The sequence below is a fragment of the Myodes glareolus genome, chromosome 18, assembly GCF_982192425.1.
Source record: "Myodes glareolus chromosome 18, mMyoGla1.1, whole genome shotgun sequence".
NCBI lineage: Eukaryota > Metazoa > Chordata > Mammalia > Rodentia > Cricetidae > Myodes > Myodes glareolus.
Window position 1 is genome coordinate 2,827,313 of NC_142043.1, and position 18,073 is coordinate 2,845,385.

Genomic DNA, 18,073 nt, shown 5'->3' on the forward strand with positions numbered 1-18,073 from the left:
GGAACAGACTGTTTCTCTTTCAGAGAAACGCATGTGAGTTTCTTCCTAATGCTTGCAAGTAGCTTAAGGCACGTTCAAAGGAAAGTGATTTTCTCTGAAAGGACAGCATGTAGAAAGTGAAGCAACACTCCATTCACTTCGCACAGTGAATTGAAGTGCTGGAACAGACTGCTTCTCTATCAGAGAAACGCATGTGGGTTTCTGGTGAATGCTTGTAAGTAGCTTAAGGCACTTTCAAAGGAAAGTGATTTTCTCTGAAAGGACAGAATTTAGAAAGTGAAGCAACACTCCATTCTCTTCGTGCAGTAAATTGAAGTGTCGGAACAGAGTGCTTCTCTTTCATATAAACGCATTAGTGTTTCTTGTGAATGCTTGCAATTTGCTTAAGGCACTTTCAAAGGAAAGTGATTTTCTCTGAAAGGACAGCATTTAGAAAGTGAAGCAACACTCCATACACTTTGCACAGTGAATTGAAGTGTTGAAACAGACTGCTTCTCTTTCAGAGAAACGCATGTGAGCTTTTTGTGAATGCTTGAAAGTAGTTTAAGGCACTTTCAAAAGAAAGTGATTTTCTCTGAAAGAACAGAATTTAGAAAGTGAAGCAACACTCCATTCACTTCACACAGTGAATTTAAGTGTTGGAACAGACGGCTTCTCTTTCAGAGAAACGCATGTGAGTTTCTTCCTAATGCTTGCAAGAAGCTTAAGGCACTTTCAAAGGAAAGTGATTTTCTCTGAAAGGACAGCATTTCGAATGTGAGGCAACACTCCATTCACTTTGCACAGTGAATTGAAGTGTTGGAACAGATTGCTTCTCTTTCAGAGAAACACATGTGAGTTTCTGGTGAAATCTTGTAAGTAGCTTAAGGCAATTTCAAAGGAACGTGATTTTCTCTGAAAGGACAGCATTTAGAAAGTGAAGCAACACTCCATTCACTTCGCACAGTGAATTGAAGTGTTGGAAGAGAAGGCTTCTCTTTCAGAGAAATGCATGTGAATTTCTTGTGAATGCTTGAAACTTGCTTAAGGCACTTTCAAACAAAAGTGATTTTCTCTGAAAGGACAGGATTTAGAAAGTGAAGCAACACTCCATTCACTTCGCACAGTGAATTGAAGTGTTGGAACAGACTGCTTCTATTTCAGAGAAACGCGTGTGTGTTTCCTGTGAATGCTTGAAAGTAGCTTAAGGCACTTTCAAAAGGAAAGTGATTTTCTCTGAAAGGACAGCATTTAGAAAGTGAAGCAACACTCCATTCACTTCGCACAGAGTTGAAGTGTTGGAACAGATTGCTTCTCTTTCAGAGAAATGCATGTGAGTTTCTGTTGAATGCTTGTAAGTAGCTTAAGGCACTTTCAAAGGAAAGTGATTTTCTCTGAAAGAACAGCATTTAGAAAGTGAAGCAACACTCCATTCCCTTCGTGCAGTGAATTGAAGTGTTGGAACAGACTGCTTGTCTTTCATAGAAACGCATTAGTATTTCTTGTGAATGCTTGCAAGTAGCTTAAGGCACTTTCAAAGGAAAGTGATTTTCTCTGAAAGGACAGCATTTAGAAAGTGAAGCAACACTCCATTCACTTCACATAGTGAATTGAAGTGTTGGAACAGACTGCTTCTCTTTCAGAGAAACGCTTGTTAGTTTCTTCCTAATGCTTGCAAGAAGCTTAAGGCACTTTCAAAGGAAAGTGATTTTCTCAAAGGACAACATTTCGAAAGTGAGGCAACACTCCATTCACTTTGCACAGTGAATTGAAGTGTTGGAACAGATTGCTTCTCTTTCACAGAAACACATGTGAGTTTCTGGTGAATGCTTGTAAGTAGCTTAAGGCAATTTCAAAGGAACGTGATTTTCTCTCAAATGACAGCATTTAGAAAGTGAAGCAACACTCCATTCACTTCGCACAGTGAATTGAAGTGTTGGAAGAGAAGGCTGCTCTTTCAGAGAAATGCATGTGAATTTCTTGTGAATGCTTGAAAGTTGCTTAAGGCACTTTAAAACAAAAGTGATTTTCTCTGAAAGGACAGGATTTAGAAAGTGAAGCAACACTCCATTCACTTCGCACAGTGAATTGAAGTGTTGGAACAGACTGCTTCTATTTCAGAGAAACGCATGTGTGTTTCCTGTGAATGCTTGAAAGTAGCTTAAGGCACTTTCAAAGGAAAGTGATTTTCTCTGAAAGGACAGCATTTAGAAAGTGAAGCAACACTCCATTCACTTCGCACAGAGAATTGAAGTGTTGAAACAGACTGCTTCTCTTTCAGAGAAACGCATGTGAGTTTCTTCCTAATGCTTGCAAGTAGCTTAAGGCACTTTCAAAGGAAAGTGATTTTCTCTGAAAGGACAGCATTTAGAAAGTGAAGCAACACTCCATTCACTTCGCACAGTGAATTGAAGTGTTGGAACAGACTGCTTCTCTATCAGAGAAACGCCTGTCAGTTTCTGGTGAATGCTTGTAAGTAGCTTAAGGCACTTTCAAAGGAAAGTGATTTTCTCTGAAAGGACAGCATTTAGAAAGTGAAGCAACACTCCATTCACTTTGCACAGTGAATTGAAGTGTTGAAACAGACTGCTTCTCTTTCAGAGAAACGCATGTGAGTTTCTTCCTAATGCTTGCAAGTAGCTTAAGGCACTTTCAAAGGAAAGTGATTTTCTCTGAAAGGACAGCATTTAGAAAGTGAAGCAACACTCCATTCACTTCGCACAGTGAATTGAAGTGTTGGAACAGACTGCTTCTCTATCAGAGAAACGCCTGTGAGTTTCTGGTGAATGCTTGTAAGTAGCTTAAGGCACTTTCAAAGGAAAGTGATTTTCTCTGAAAGGACAGCATTGAGAAAGTGAAGCAACACTCCATTCTCTTCGTGCAGTGAATTGAAGTGTAGGAACAGAGTGTTTCTCTTTCATATAAACGCATTAGTGTGTCTTGTGAATGCTTGCAAGTTGCTTAAGGTAATTTCAAAGGAACGTGATTTTCTCTGAAAGGACAGCATTTAGAAAGTGAAGCAACACTCCATTCACTTCGCATAGTGAATTGAAGTGTTGGAAGAGAAGGCTGCTCTTTCAGAGAAATGCATGTGAATTTCTTGTGAATGCTTGAAACTTGCTTAAGGCACTTTCAAACAAAAGTGATTTTCTCTGAAAGGACAGGATTTAGAAAGTGAAGCAACACTCCATTCACTTCGCACAGTGAATTGAAGTGTTGGAACAGACTGCTTCTATTTCAGAGAAACGCATGTGTGTTTCCTGTGAATGCTTGAAAGTAGCTTAAGGCACTTTCAAAAGGAAAGTGATTTTCTCTGAAAGGACAGCATTTAGAAAGTGAAGCAACACTCCATTCACTTCGCACAGAGTTGAAGTGTTGGAACAGATTGCTTCTCTTTCAGAGAAACACATGTGAGTTTCTGGTGAAATCTTGTAAGTAGCTTAAGGCAATTTCAAAGGAACGTGATTTTCTCTGAAAGGACAGCATTTAGAAAGTGAAGCAACACTCCATTCACTTCGCCCAGTGAATTGAAGTGTTGGAAGAGAAGGCTTCTCTTTCAGAGAAATGCATGTGAATTTCTTGTGAATGCTTGAAAGTTGCTTAAGGCACTTTCAAACAAAAGTGATTTTCTCTGAAAGGACAGGATTTAGAAAGTGAAGCAACACTCCATTCACTTCACACAGTGAATTTAAGTGTTGGAACAGACTGCTTCTCTTTCAGAGAAACGCATGTGAGTTTCTTCCTAATGCTTGCAAGAAGCTTAAGGCACTTTCAAAGGAAAGTGATTTTCTCTGAAAGGACAGCATTTAGAAAGTGAAGCAACACTCCATTCACTTCGCACAGTGAATTGAAGTGTTGGAAGAGAAGGCTTCTCTTTCAGAGAAATGCATGTGAATTTCTTGTGAATGCTTGAAAGTTGCTTAAGGCACTTTCAAACAAAAGTGATTTTCTCTGAAAGGACAGGATTTAGAAAGTGAAGCAACACTCCATTCACTTCGCACAGTGAATTGAAGTGTTGGAACAGACTGCTTCTATTTCAGAGAAACGCATGTGTGTTTCCTGTGAATGCTTGAAAGTAGCTTAAGGCACTTTCAAAAGGAAAGTGATTTTCTCTGAAAGGACAGCATTTAGAAAGTGAAGCAACACTCCATTCACTTCGCACAGAGTTGAAGTGTTGGAACAGATTGCTTCTCTTTCAGAGAAATGCATGTGAGTTTCTGTTGAATGCTTGTAAGTAGCTTAAGGCACTTTCAAAGGAAAGTGATTTTCTCTGAAAGAACAGCATTTAGAAAGTGAAGCAACACTCCATTCCCTTCGTGCAGTGAATTGAAGTGTTGGAACAGACTGCTTGTCTTTCATAGAAACGCATTAGTATTTCTTGTGAATGCTTGCAAGTAGCTTAAGGCACTTTCAAAGGAAAGTGATTTTCTCTGAAAGGACAGCATTTAGAAAGTGAAGCAACACTCCATTCACTTCACATAGTGAATTGAAGTGTTGGAACAGACTGCTTCTCTTTCAGAGAAACGCTTGTTAGTTTCTTCCTAATGCTTGCAAGAAGCTTAAGGCACTTTCAAAGGAAAGTGATTCTCTGAAAGGACAACATTTCGAAAGTGAGGCAACACTCCATTCACTTCGCACAGTGAATTGAAGTGTTGGAACAGACTGCCTCTATTTCAGAGAAACGCATGTGTGTTTCCTGTGAATGCTTGAAAGTAGCTTAAGGCACTTTCAAAGGAAAGTGATTTTCTCTGAAAGGACAGCATTTAGAAAGTGAAGCAACACTCCATTCACTTCGCACACAGAATTGAAGTGTTGGAACAGACTGCTTCTCTTTCAGAGAAATGCATGTGAGTTTCTGTTGAATGCTTGTAAGTAGCTTAAGGCACTTTCAAAGGAAAGTGATTTTCTCTGAAAGGACAGCATTTAGAAAGTGAAGCAACACTCCATTCACTTTGCACAGTGAATTGAAGTGTTGAAACAGACTGCTTCTCTTTCAGAGAAACGCATGTGAGTTTCTTCCTAATGCTTGCAAGTAGCTTAAGGCACTTTCAAAGGAAAGTGATTTTCTCTGAAAGGACAGCATTTAGAAAGTGAAGCAACACTCCATTCACTTCGCACAGTGAATTGAAGTGTTGGAACAGACTGCTTCTCTATCAGAGAAACGCCTGTGAGTTTCTGGTGAATGCTTGTAAGTAGCTTAAGGCACTTTCAAAGGAAAGTGATTTTCTCTAAAAGGACAGGATTTAGAAAGTGAAGCAACACTCCATTCACTTCGCACAGTGAATTGAAGTGTTGGAACAGACTGCTTCTATTTCAGAGAAACGCATGTGTGTTTCCTGTGAATGCTTGAAAGTAGCTTAAGGCACTTTCAAAGGAAAGTGATTTTCTCTGAAAGGACAGCATTTAGAAAGTGAAGTAACATTCCATTCACTTCGCACAGTGAATTGAAGTGTTGGAACAGACTGCTTCTCTTTCAGAGAAATGCATATGAGTTTCTGTTGAATGCTTGTAAGTAGCTCAAAGCTCTTTAAAAGGAAAGTGATTTTCTCTGAAAGGACAGCATTTAGAAAGTAAAGCAACACTCCATTCCCTTCGTGCAATGAATTGAAGTGTTGGAACCGACTGCTTCTCTTTCATAGAAACGCATTAGTGTTTCTTGTGAATGCTTGCAAGTAGCTTAAGGCACTTTCAAAGGAAAGTGATTTTCTCTGAAAGGACAGCATTTAGAAAGTGAAGTAACACTCCATTCACTTCGCACAGAGAATTGAAGTGTTGGAACAGACTGCTTCTCTTTCAGAGAAATACATGTGAGATTCTGTTGATTGCTTGTAAGTAGCTTAAGGCACTTTCAAAGGAAAGTGATTTTCTCTGTAAGGACAGCATTTAGAAAGTGAAGCAACACTCCATTCACTTTGCACAGTGAATTGAAGTGTTGGAACAGACTGCTTCTCTTTCAGAGAAACGCATGTGAGTTTCTTCCTAATGCTTGCAAGTAGCTTAAGGCACTTTCAAAGGAAAGTGATTTTCTCTGAAAGGACAGCATTTAGAAAGTGAAGCAACACTCCATTCACTTCGCACAGTGAATTGAAGTGTTGGAACAGACTGCTTCTCTATCAGAGAAACGCATGTGAGTTTCTGGTGAATGCTTGTAAGTAGCTTAAGGCACTTACAAAGGAAAGTGATTTTCTCTGAAAGGACAGCATTTAGAAAGTGAAGCAACACTCCATTCTCTTCGTGCAGTGAATTGAAGTGTTGGAACAGAGTGCTTCTCTTTCATATAAACGCATTAGTGTTTCTTGTGAATGCTTGCAAGTTTCTTAAGGCACTTGCAAAGGAAAGTGATTTTCTCTGAAAGGACAGCATTTAGAAAGTGAAGCAACACTCCATACACTTTGCACAGTGAATTGAAGTGTTGAAACAGACTGCTTCTCTTTCAGAGAAACGCATGTGAGCTTTTTGTGAATGCTTGAAAGTAGCTTAAGGCACTTTCAAAAGAAAGTGATTTTCTCTGAAAGGACAGAATTTAGAAAGTGAAGCAACACTCCATTCACTTCACACAGTGAATTTAAGTGTTGGAACAGACTGCTTCTCTTTCAGAGAAACGCATGTGAGTTTCTTCCTAATGCTTGCAAGAAGCTTAAGGCACTTTCAAAGGAAAGTGATTTTCTCTGAAAGGACAGCATTTCGAAAGTGAGGCAACACTCCATTCACTTTGCACAGTGAATTGAAGTGTTGGAACAGATTGCTTCTCTTTCAGAGAAACACATGTGAGTTTCTGGTGAATGCTTGTAAGTAGCTTAAGGCAATTTCAAAGGAACGTGATTTTCTCTGAAAGGACAGCATTTCGAAAGTGAAGCAACACTCCATTCACTTCGCACAGTGAATTGAAGTGTTGGAAGAGAAGGCTTCTCTTTCAGAGAAATGCATGTGAATTTCTTGTGAATGCTTGAAAGTTGCTTAAGGCACTTTCAAACAAAAGTGATTTTCTCTGAAAGGACAGGATTTAGAAAGTGAAGCAACACGCCATTCACTTCACACAGTGAATTGAAGTGTTGGAACAGACTGCTTCTCTTTCAGAGAAACGCATGTTAGTTTCTTCCTAATGCTTGCAAGAAGCTTAAGGCACTTTCAAAGGAAAGTGATTTTCTCTGAAAGGACAGCATTTGAAAGTGAGACAACACTCCATTCACTTTGCACAGTGAATTGACGTGTTGGAACAGATTGCTTCTCTTTCACAGAAACACATGTGATTTTCTGGTGAATGCTTGTAAGTAGCTTAAGGCAATTTCAAAGGAATGTGATTTTCTCTGAAAGGACAGCATTTAGAAAGTGAAGCAACACTCCATTCACTTCGCACAGTGAATTGAAGTGTTGGAAGAGAAGGCTGCTCTTTCAGAGAAATGCATGTGAATTTCTTGTGAATGCTTGAAAGTTGCTTAAGGCACTTTCAAACAAAAGTGATTTTCTCTGAAAGAACAGGATTTAGAAAGTGAAGCAACACTCCATTCACTTCGCACAGTGAATTGAAGTGTTGGAACAGACTGCTTCTATTTCAGAGAAACGCATGTGTGTTTCCTGTGAATGCTTGAAAGTAGCTTAAGGCACTTTAAAAGGAAAGTGATTTTCTCTGAAAGGACAGCATTTAGAAAGTGAAGTAACATTCCATTCACTTCGCACAGTGAAATGAAGTGTTGGAACAGACTGCTTCTCTTTCAGAGAAATGCATATGAGTTTCTGTTGAATGCTTGTAAGTAGCTCAAGGCTCTTTCAAAGGAAAGTGATTTTCTCTGAAAGGACAGCATTTAGAAAGTAAAGCAACAATCCATTCCCTTCGTTCAATGAATTGAAGTGTTGGAACATACTGCTTCTCTTTCATAGAAACGCATTAGTGTTTCTTGTGAATGCTTGCAAGTAGCTTAAGGCACTGTCAAAGGAAAGGGATTTTCTCTGAAAGGACAGCATTTAGAAAGTGAAGCAACACTCCATTCACTTCGCACAGAGAATTGAAGTGTTGGAAAAGACTGCTTCTCTTTCAGAGAAATGCATGTGAGTTTCTGTCGAATGCTTGGAAGTAGCTTAAGGCACTTTCAAAGGAAAGTGAATTTCTCTGAAAGGACAGCATTTAGAAAGTGAAGCAACACTCCGTTCACTTTGCACAGTGAATTGAAGTGTTGGAACAGACTGCTTCTCTTTCAGAGAAATGCATGTGAGTTTCTTCCTAATGCTTGCAAGTAGCTTAAGGCACTTTCACAGGAAAGTGATTTTCTCTGAAAGGACAGCATTTAGAAAGTGAAGCAACACTCCATTCACTTCGCACAGTGAATTGAAGTGTTGGAACAGACTGCTTCTCTTTCAGAGAAATGCATGTGTGTTTCTGGTGAATGCTTGTAAGTTGTTAAGGCAATTTCAAAGGAACGTGATTTTCTCTGAAAGGACAGCATTTAGAAAGTGAAGCAACACTCCATTCACTTCGCACAGTGAATTGAAGTGTTGGAAGAGAAGGCTTCTCTTTCAGAGAAATGCATGTGAATTTCTTGTGAATGCTTGAAAGCTGCTTTAGGCACTTTCAAACGAAAGTGATTTTCTCTGAAAGGACAGGATTTAGAAAGTGAAGCAACACTCCATTCACTTCGCACAGTGAATTGAAGTGTTGGAACAGACTGCTTCTCTTTCAGAGAAATGCATGTGAGTTTCTGATGAATGCTTGTAAGTAGCTTAAGGCACTTTCAAAGGAAAGTGATTTTCTTTGAAAGGACAGCATTTAGAAAGTGAAGCAACACTCCATTCACTTCGCACATTGAATTGAAGTGTTGGAACAGACTGCTTCTCTTTCAGAGAAACGCATGTGAGTTTCTGTTGAATGCTTGTAAGTAGCTTAAGGCACTTTCAAAGGAAAGTGATTTTCTCTGAAAGGACAGCATTTAGAAAGTGAGGCAACACTCCATTCACTTCACACAGTGAATTGAAGTTTTGGAACAGACTGCTTCTCTTTCAGAGAAACGCATGTGAGTTTCTTCCTAATGCTTGCAAGTAGCTTAAGGCACTTTCAAAGGAAAGTGATTTTATCTGAAAGGACAGCATTTAGAAAGTGAAGCAACACTCCATTCACTTTGCACAGTGAATTGAAGTGTTGGAACAGACTGCTTCTTTTTCAGAGAAATGCATGTGAGTTTCTGTTGAATGCTTGTTAGTAGCTCAAGGCTCTTTCAAAGGAAAGTGATTTTTTCTGAAAGGACAGCATTTAGAATGTAAAGCAACACTCCATTCACTTCGCACAGAGTTGAAGTGTTGGAACAGATTGCTTCTCTTTCAGAGAAATGCATGTGAGTTTCTGTTGAATGCTTGTAAGTAGCTTAAGGCACTTTCAAAGGAAAGTGATTTTCTCTGAAAGGACAGCATTTAGAAAGTGAAGCAACACTCCATTCCCTTCGTGTAGTGAATTGAAGTGTTGGAACAGACTGCTTGTCTTTCATAGAAACGCATTAGTATTTCTTGTGAATGCTTGCAAGTAGCTTAAGGCACTTTCAAAGGAAAGTGATTTTCTCTGAAAGGACAGCATTTAGAAAGTGAAGCAACACTCCATTCACTTCGCACAGTGAATTGAAGTGTTGGAACAGACTGCTTCTCTATCAGAGAAACGCCTGTGAGTTTCTGGTGAATGCTTGTAAGTAGCTTAAGGCACTTTCAAAGGAAAGTGATTTTCTCTAAAAGGACAGGATTTAGAAAGTGAAGCAACACTCCATTCACTTCGCACAGTGAATTGAAGTGTTGGAACAGACTGCTTCTATTTCAGAGAAACGCATGTGTGTTTCCTGTGAATGCTTGAAAGTAGCTTAAGGCACTTTCAAAGGAAAGTGATTTTCTCTGAAAGGACAGCATTTAGAAAGTGAAGTAACATTCCATTCACTTCGCACAGTGAATTGAAGTGTTGGAACAGACTGCTTCTCTTTCAGAGAAATGCATATGAGTTTCTGTTGAATGCTTGTAAGTAGCTCAAAGCTCTTTAAAAGGAAAGTGATTTTCTCTGAAAGGACAGCATTTAGAAAGTAAAGCAACACTCCATTCCCTTCGTGCAATGAATTGAAGTGTTGGAACCGACTGCTTCTCTTTCATAGAAACGCATTAGTGTTTCTTGTGAATGCTTGCAAGTAGCTTAAGGCACTTTCAAAGGAAAGTGATTTTCTCTGAAAGGACAGCATTTAGAAAGTGAAGTAACACTCCATTCACTTCGCACAGAGAATTGAAGTGTTGGAACAGACTGCTTCTCTTTCAGAGAAATACATGTGAGATTCTGTTGATTGCTTGTAAGTAGCTTAAGGCACTTTCAAAGGAAAGTGATTTTCTCTGTAAGGACAGCATTTAGAAAGTGAAGCAACACTCCATTCACTTTGCACAGTGAATTGAAGTGTTGGAACAGACTGCTTCTCTTTCAGAGAAACGCATGTGAGTTTCTTCCTAATGCTTGCAAGTAGCTTAAGGCACTTTCAAAGGAAAGTGATTTTCTCTGAAAGGACAGCATTTAGAAAGTGAAGCAACACTCCATTCACTTCGCACAGTGAATTGAAGTGTTGGAACAGACTGCTTCTCTATCAGAGAAACGCATGTGAGTTTCTGGTGAATGCTTGTAAGTAGCTTAAGGCACTTACAAAGGAAAGTGATTTTCTCTGAAAGGACAGCATTTAGAAAGTGAAGCAACACTCCATTCTCTTCGTGCAGTGAATTGAAGTGTTGGAACAGAGTGCTTCTCTTTCATATAAACGCATTAGTGTTTCTTGTGAATGCTTGCAAGTTTCTTAAGGCACTTGCAAAGGAAAGTGATTTTCTCTGAAAGGACAGCATTTAGAAAGTGAAGCAACACTCCATACACTTTGCACAGTGAATTGAAGTGTTGAAACAGACTGCTTCTCTTTCAGAGAAACGCATGTGAGCTTTTTGTGAATGCTTGAAAGTAGCTTAAGGCACTTTCAAAAGAAAGTGATTTTCTCTGAAAGGACAGAATTTAGAAAGTGAAGCAACACTCCATTCACTTCACACAGTGAATTTAAGTGTTGGAACAGACTGCTTCTCTTTCAGAGAAACGCATGTGAGTTTCTTCCTAATGCTTGCAAGAAGCTTAAGGCACTTTCAAAGGAAAGTGATTTTCTCTGAAAGGACAGCATTTCGAAAGTGAGGCAACACTCCATTCACTTTGCACAGTGAATTGAAGTGTTGGAACAGATTGCTTCTCTTTCAGAGAAACACATGTGAGTTTCTGGTGAATGCTTGTAAGTAGCTTAAGGCAATTTCAAAGGAACGTGATTTTCTCTGAAAGGACAGCATTTCGAAAGTGAAGCAACACTCCATTCACTTCGCACAGTGAATTGAAGTGTTGGAAGAGAAGGCTTCTCTTTCAGAGAAATGCATGTGAATTTCTTGTGAATGCTTGAAAGTTGCTTAAGGCACTTTCAAACAAAAGTGATTTTCTCTGAAAGGACAGGATTTAGAAAGTGAAGCAACACGCCATTCACTTCACACAGTGAATTGAAGTGTTGGAACAGACTGCTTCTCTTTCAGAGAAACGCATGTTAGTTTCTTCCTAATGCTTGCAAGAAGCTTAAGGCACTTTCAAAGGAAAGTGATTTTCTCTGAAAGGACAGCATTTGAAAGTGAGACAACACTCCATTCACTTTGCACAGTGAATTGACGTGTTGGAACAGATTGCTTCTCTTTCACAGAAACACATGTGATTTTCTGGTGAATGCTTGTAAGTAGCTTAAGGCAATTTCAAAGGAATGTGATTTTCTCTGAAAGGACAGCATTTAGAAAGTGAAGCAACACTCCATTCACTTCGCACAGTGAATTGAAGTGTTGGAAGAGAAGGCTGCTCTTTCAGAGAAATGCATGTGAATTTCTTGTGAATGCTTGAAAGTTGCTTAAGGCACTTTCAAACAAAAGTGATTTTCTCTGAAAGAACAGGATTTAGAAAGTGAAGCAACACTCCATTCACTTCGCACAGTGAATTGAAGTGTTGGAACAGACTGCTTCTATTTCAGAGAAACGCATGTGTGTTTCCTGTGAATGCTTGAAAGTAGCTTAAGGCACTTTAAAAGGAAAGTGATTTTCTCTGAAAGGACAGCATTTAGAAAGTGAAGTAACATTCCATTCACTTCGCACAGTGAAATGAAGTGTTGGAACAGACTGCTTCTCTTTCAGAGAAATGCATATGAGTTTCTGTTGAATGCTTGTAAGTAGCTCAAGGCTCTTTCAAAGGAAAGTGATTTTCTCTGAAAGGACAGCATTTAGAAAGTAAAGCAACAATCCATTCCCTTCGTTCAATGAATTGAAGTGTTGGAACATACTGCTTCTCTTTCATAGAAACGCATTAGTGTTTCTTGTGAATGCTTGCAAGTAGCTTAAGGCACTGTCAAAGGAAAGGGATTTTCTCTGAAAGGACAGCATTTAGAAAGTGAAGCAACACTCCATTCACTTCGCACAGAGAATTGAAGTGTTGGAAAAGACTGCTTCTCTTTCAGAGAAATGCATGTGAGTTTCTGTCGAATGCTTGGAAGTAGCTTAAGGCACTTTCAAAGGAAAGTGAATTTCTCTGAAAGGACAGCATTTAGAAAGTGAAGCAACACTCCGTTCACTTTGCACAGTGAATTGAAGTGTTGGAACAGACTGCTTCTCTTTCAGAGAAATGCATGTGAGTTTCTTCCTAATGCTTGCAAGTAGCTTAAGGCACTTTCACAGGAAAGTGATTTTCTCTGAAAGGACAGCATTTAGAAAGTGAAGCAACACTCCATTCACTTCGCACAGTGAATTGAAGTGTTGGAACAGACTGCTTCTCTTTCAGAGAAATGCATGTGTGTTTCTGGTGAATGCTTGTAAGTTGTTAAGGCAATTTCAAAGGAACGTGATTTTCTCTGAAAGGACAGCATTTAGAAAGTGAAGCAACACTCCATTCACTTCGCACAGTGAATTGAAGTGTTGGAAGAGAAGGCTTCTCTTTCAGAGAAATGCATGTGAATTTCTTGTGAATGCTTGAAAGCTGCTTTAGGCACTTTCAAACGAAAGTGATTTTCTCTGAAAGGACAGGATTTAGAAAGTGAAGCAACACTCCATTCACTTCGCACAGTGAATTGAAGTGTTGGAACAGACTGCTTCTCTTTCAGAGAAATGCATGTGAGTTTCTGATGAATGCTTGTAAGTAGCTTAAGGCACTTTCAAAGGAAAGTGATTTTCTTTGAAAGGACAGCATTTAGAAAGTGAAGCAACACTCCATTCACTTCGCACATTGAATTGAAGTGTTGGAACAGACTGCTTCTCTTTCAGAGAAACGCATGTGAGTTTCTGTTGAATGCTTGTAAGTAGCTTAAGGCACTTTCAAAGGAAAGTGATTTTCTCTGAAAGGACAGCATTTAGAAAGTGAGGCAACACTCCATTCACTTCACACAGTGAATTGAAGTTTTGGAACAGACTGCTTCTCTTTCAGAGAAACGCATGTGAGTTTCTTCCTAATGCTTGCAAGTAGCTTAAGGCACTTTCAAAGGAAAGTGATTTTATCTGAAAGGACAGCATTTAGAAAGTGAAGCAACACTCCATTCACTTTGCACAGTGAATTGAAGTGTTGGAACAGACTGCTTCTTTTTCAGAGAAATGCATGTGAGTTTCTGTTGAATGCTTGTTAGTAGCTCAAGGCTCTTTCAAAGGAAAGTGATTTTTTCTGAAAGGACAGCATTTAGAATGTAAAGCAACACTCCATTCACTTCGCACAGAGTTGAAGTGTTGGAACAGATTGCTTCTCTTTCAGAGAAATGCATGTGAGTTTCTGTTGAATGCTTGTAAGTAGCTTAAGGCACTTTCAAAGGAAAGTGATTTTCTCTGAAAGGACAGCATTTAGAAAGTGAAGCAACACTCCATTCCCTTCGTGTAGTGAATTGAAGTGTTGGAACAGACTGCTTGTCTTTCATAGAAACGCATTAGTATTTCTTGTGAATGCTTGCAAGTAGCTTAAGGCACTTTCAAAGGAAAGTGATTTTCTCTGAAAGGACAGCATTTAGAAAGTGAAGCAACACTCCATTCACTTCACATAGTGAATTGAAGTGTTGGAACAGACTGCTTCTCTTTCAGAGAAACGCATGTTAGTTTCTTCCTAATGCTTGCAAGAAGCTTAAGGCACTTTCAAAGGAAAGTGATTTTCTCTGAAAGGACAGCATTTCGAAAGTGAGGCAACACTCCATTCACTTTGCACAGTGAATTGACGTGTTGGAACAGATTGCTTCTCTTTCACAGAAACACATGTGAGTTTCTGGTGAATGCTTGTAAGTAGCTTAAGGCAATTTCAAAGGAACGTGATTTTCTCTGAAAGGACAGCATTTAGAAAGTGAAGCAACACTCCATTCACTTCGCACAGTGAATTGAAGTGTTGGAACAGATTGCTTCTCTTTCAGAGAAACACATGTGAGTTTCTGGTGAATGCTTGTAAGTAGCTAAGGCAATTTCAAAGGAACGTGATTTTCTCTGAAAGGACAGCATTTAGAAACTGAAACAACACTCCATTCACTTCGCACAGTGAATTGAAGTGTTGGAGGAGAAGGCTGCTCTTTCAGAGAAATGCATGTGAATTTCTTGTGATTGCTTGAAAGTTGCTTAAGGCACTTTCAAACAAAAGTGATTTTCTCTGAAAGGACAGGATTTAGAAAGTGAAGCAACACTCCATTCACTTCGCACAGTGAATTGAAGTGTTGGAACAGACTGCTTCTATTTCAGAGAAACGCATGTGTGTTTCCTGTGAATGCTTGAAAGTAGCTTAAGGCACTTTCAAAGGAAAGTGATTTTCTCTGAAAGGACAGCATTTAGAAAGTGAAATAACATTCCATTCACTTCGCACAGTGAATTGAAGTGTTGGAACAGACTGCTTCTCTTTCAGAGAAATGCATATGAGTTTCTGTTGAATGCTTGTAAGTAGCTCAAGGCTCTTTCAAAGGAAAGTGATTTTCTCTGAAAGGACAGCATTTAGAAAGTAAAGCAACACTCCATTTCCTTCGTGCAATGAATTGAAATGTTGGAACAGACTGCTTCTCTTTCATAGAAACGCATTAGTGTTTCTTGTGAATGCTTGCAAGTAGCTTAAGGCACTTTCAAAGGAAAGTGATTTTCTCTGAAAGGACAGCATTTAGAAAGTGAAGCAACACTCCATTCACTTCGCACAGAGAATTGAAGTGTTGGAACAGACTGCTTCTCTTTCGGAGAAATGCATGTGAGTTTCTGTTGAATGCTTGTAAGTAGCTTAAGGCACTTTCAAAGGAAAGTGATTTTCTCTGAAAGGACAGCATTTAGAAAGTGAAGCAATACTCCATTCACTTTGCACAGTGAATTGAAGTGTTGGAACAGATTGCTTCTCTTTCAGAGAAACACATGTGAGTTTCTTCCTAATGCTTGCAAGTAGCTTAAGGCACTTTCAAAGGAAAGTGATTTTCTCTGAAAGGACAGCATTTAGAAAGTGAAGCAACACTCCATTCACTTCGCACAGTGAATTGAAGTGTTGGAACAGACTGCTTCTCTTTCAGAGAAACGCATGTGAGTTTCTGGTGAATGCTTTTAAGTAGCTTAAGGCACTTTCAAAGGAAAGTGATTTTCTCTGAAAGGACAGCATTTAGAAAGTGAAGCAACACTCCATTCCTTTCGTGCAGTGAATTGAAGTGTTAGAACAGAGTGCTTCTCTTTCATATAAACGCATTAGTGTTTCTTGTGAATGCTTGCAAGTTGCTCAAGGCTCTTTCAAAGGAAAGTGATTTTTTCTGAAAGGACAGCATTTAGAAAGTAAAGTAACACTCCATTCCCTTCGTGCAATGAATTGAAATGTTGGAACAGACTGCTTCTCTTTCATAGAAACGCATTAGTGTTTCTTGTGAATGCTTGCAAGTAGCTTAAGGCACTTTCAAAGGAAAGTGATTTTCTCTGAAAGGACAGCATTTTGAAAGTGAAGCAACACTCCATTCACTTCGCACAGAGAATTGAAGTGTTGGAACAGATTGCTTCTCTTTCAGAGAAATGCATGTGAATTTCTGTTGAATGCTTGTAAGTAGCGTAAGGCACATTCAGAGGAAAGGGATTTTCTCTGAAAGGACAGCATTTCGAAAGTGAGGCTACACTCCATTCACTTTGCACAGTGAATTGAAGTGTTGGAACAGATTGCTTCTCTTTCAGAAAAACACATGTGAGTATCTGGTGAATGCTTGTAAGTAGCTTAAGTCAATTTCAAAGGAACGTGATTTTCTCTGAAAGGACAGCATTTAGAAAGTGAAGCAACACTCCATTCACTTCGCACAGTGAATTGAAGTGTTGGAAGAGAAGGCTTCTCTTTCAGAGAAATGCATGTGAATTTCTTGTGAATGCTTGAAAGTTGCTTAAGGCACTTTCAAACAAAAGTGATTTTCTCTGAAAGGACAGGATTTAGAAAGTGAAGCAACACTCCATTCACTTCGCCCAGTGAATTGATGTGTTGGAACAGACTGCTTCTATTTCAGAGAAACGCATGTGTGTTTCCTGTGAATGCTTGATAGTAGCTTAAGGCACTTTCAAAGGAAAGTGATTTTCTCTGAAAGGACAGCATTTAGAAAGTGAAGTAACATTCCATTCACTTCGCACAGTGAATTGAAGTGTTGGAACAGACTGCTTCTCTTTCAGAGAAATGCATATGAGTTTCTGTTGAATGCTTGTAAGTAGCTCAAGGCTCTTTAAAAGGAAAGTGATTTTCTCTGAAAGGACAGCATTTAGAAAGTAAAGCAACACTCCATTCCCTTCGTGCAATGAATTGAAGTGTTGGAACCGACTGCTTCTCTTTCATAGAAACGCATTAGTGTTTCTTGTGAATGCTTGCAAGTAGCTTAAGGCACTTTCAAAGGAAAGTGATTTTCTCTGAAAGGACAGCATTTAGAAAGTGAAGCAACACTCCATTGACTTTGCACAGTGAAATGAAGTGTTGGAACAGACTGCTTCTCTTTCAGAGAAACGCATGTGAGTTTCCTCCTAATGCTTGCAAGTAGCTTAAGGCACTTTCAAAGGAAAGTGATTTTCTCTGAAAGGACAGCATTTAGAAAGTGAAGCAACACTCCATTCACTTCGCACAGTGAATTGAAGTGTTGGAACAGACTGCTTCTCTATCAGAGAAACGCATGTGAGTTTCTGGAGAATGCTTGTAAGTAGCTTAAGGCACTTTCAAAGGAAAGTGATTTTCTCTGAAAGGACAGCATTTAGAAAGTGAAGCAACACTCCATTCACTTCGCACAGTGAATTGAAGTGTTGGAACAGACTGCTTCTCTTTCAGAGAAACGCATGTGAGTTTCTTCCTAATGCTTGCAAGTAGCTTAAGGCACTTTCAAAGGAAAGTGATTTTCTCTGAAAGGACAGCATTTAGAAAGTGAAGCAACACTCCATTCACTTCGCACAGTGAATTGAAGTGTTGGAACAGACTGCTTCTCTATCAGAGAAACGCATGTGAGTTTCTGGTGAATGCTTGTAAGTAGCTTAAGGCACTTACAAAGGAAAGTGATTTTCTCTGAAAGGACAGCATTTAGAAAGTGAAGCAACACTCCATTCTCTTCGTGCAGTGAATTGAAGTGTTGGAACAGAGTGCTTCTCTTTCATATAAACGCATTAGTGTTTCTTGTGAATGCTTGCAAGTTTCTTAAGGCACTTGCAAAGGAAAGTGATTTTCTCTGAAAGGACAGCATTTAGAAAGTGAAGCAACACTCCATACACTTTGCACAGTGAATTGAAGTGTTGAAACAGACTGCTTCTCTTTCAGAGAAACGCATGTGAGCTTTTTGTGAATGCTTGAAAGTAGCTTAAGGCACTTTCAAAAGAAAGTGATTTTCTCTGAAAGGACAGAATTTAGAAAGTGAAGCAACACTCCATTCACTTCACACAGTGAATTTAAGTGTTGGAACAGACTGCTTCTCTTTCAGAGAAACGCATGTGAGTTTCTTCCTAATGCTTGCAAGAAGCTTAAGGCACTTTCAAAGGAAAGTGATTTTCTCTGAAAGGACAGCATTTCGAAAGTGAGGCAACACTCCATTCACTTTGCACAGTGAATTGAAGTGTTGGAACAGAT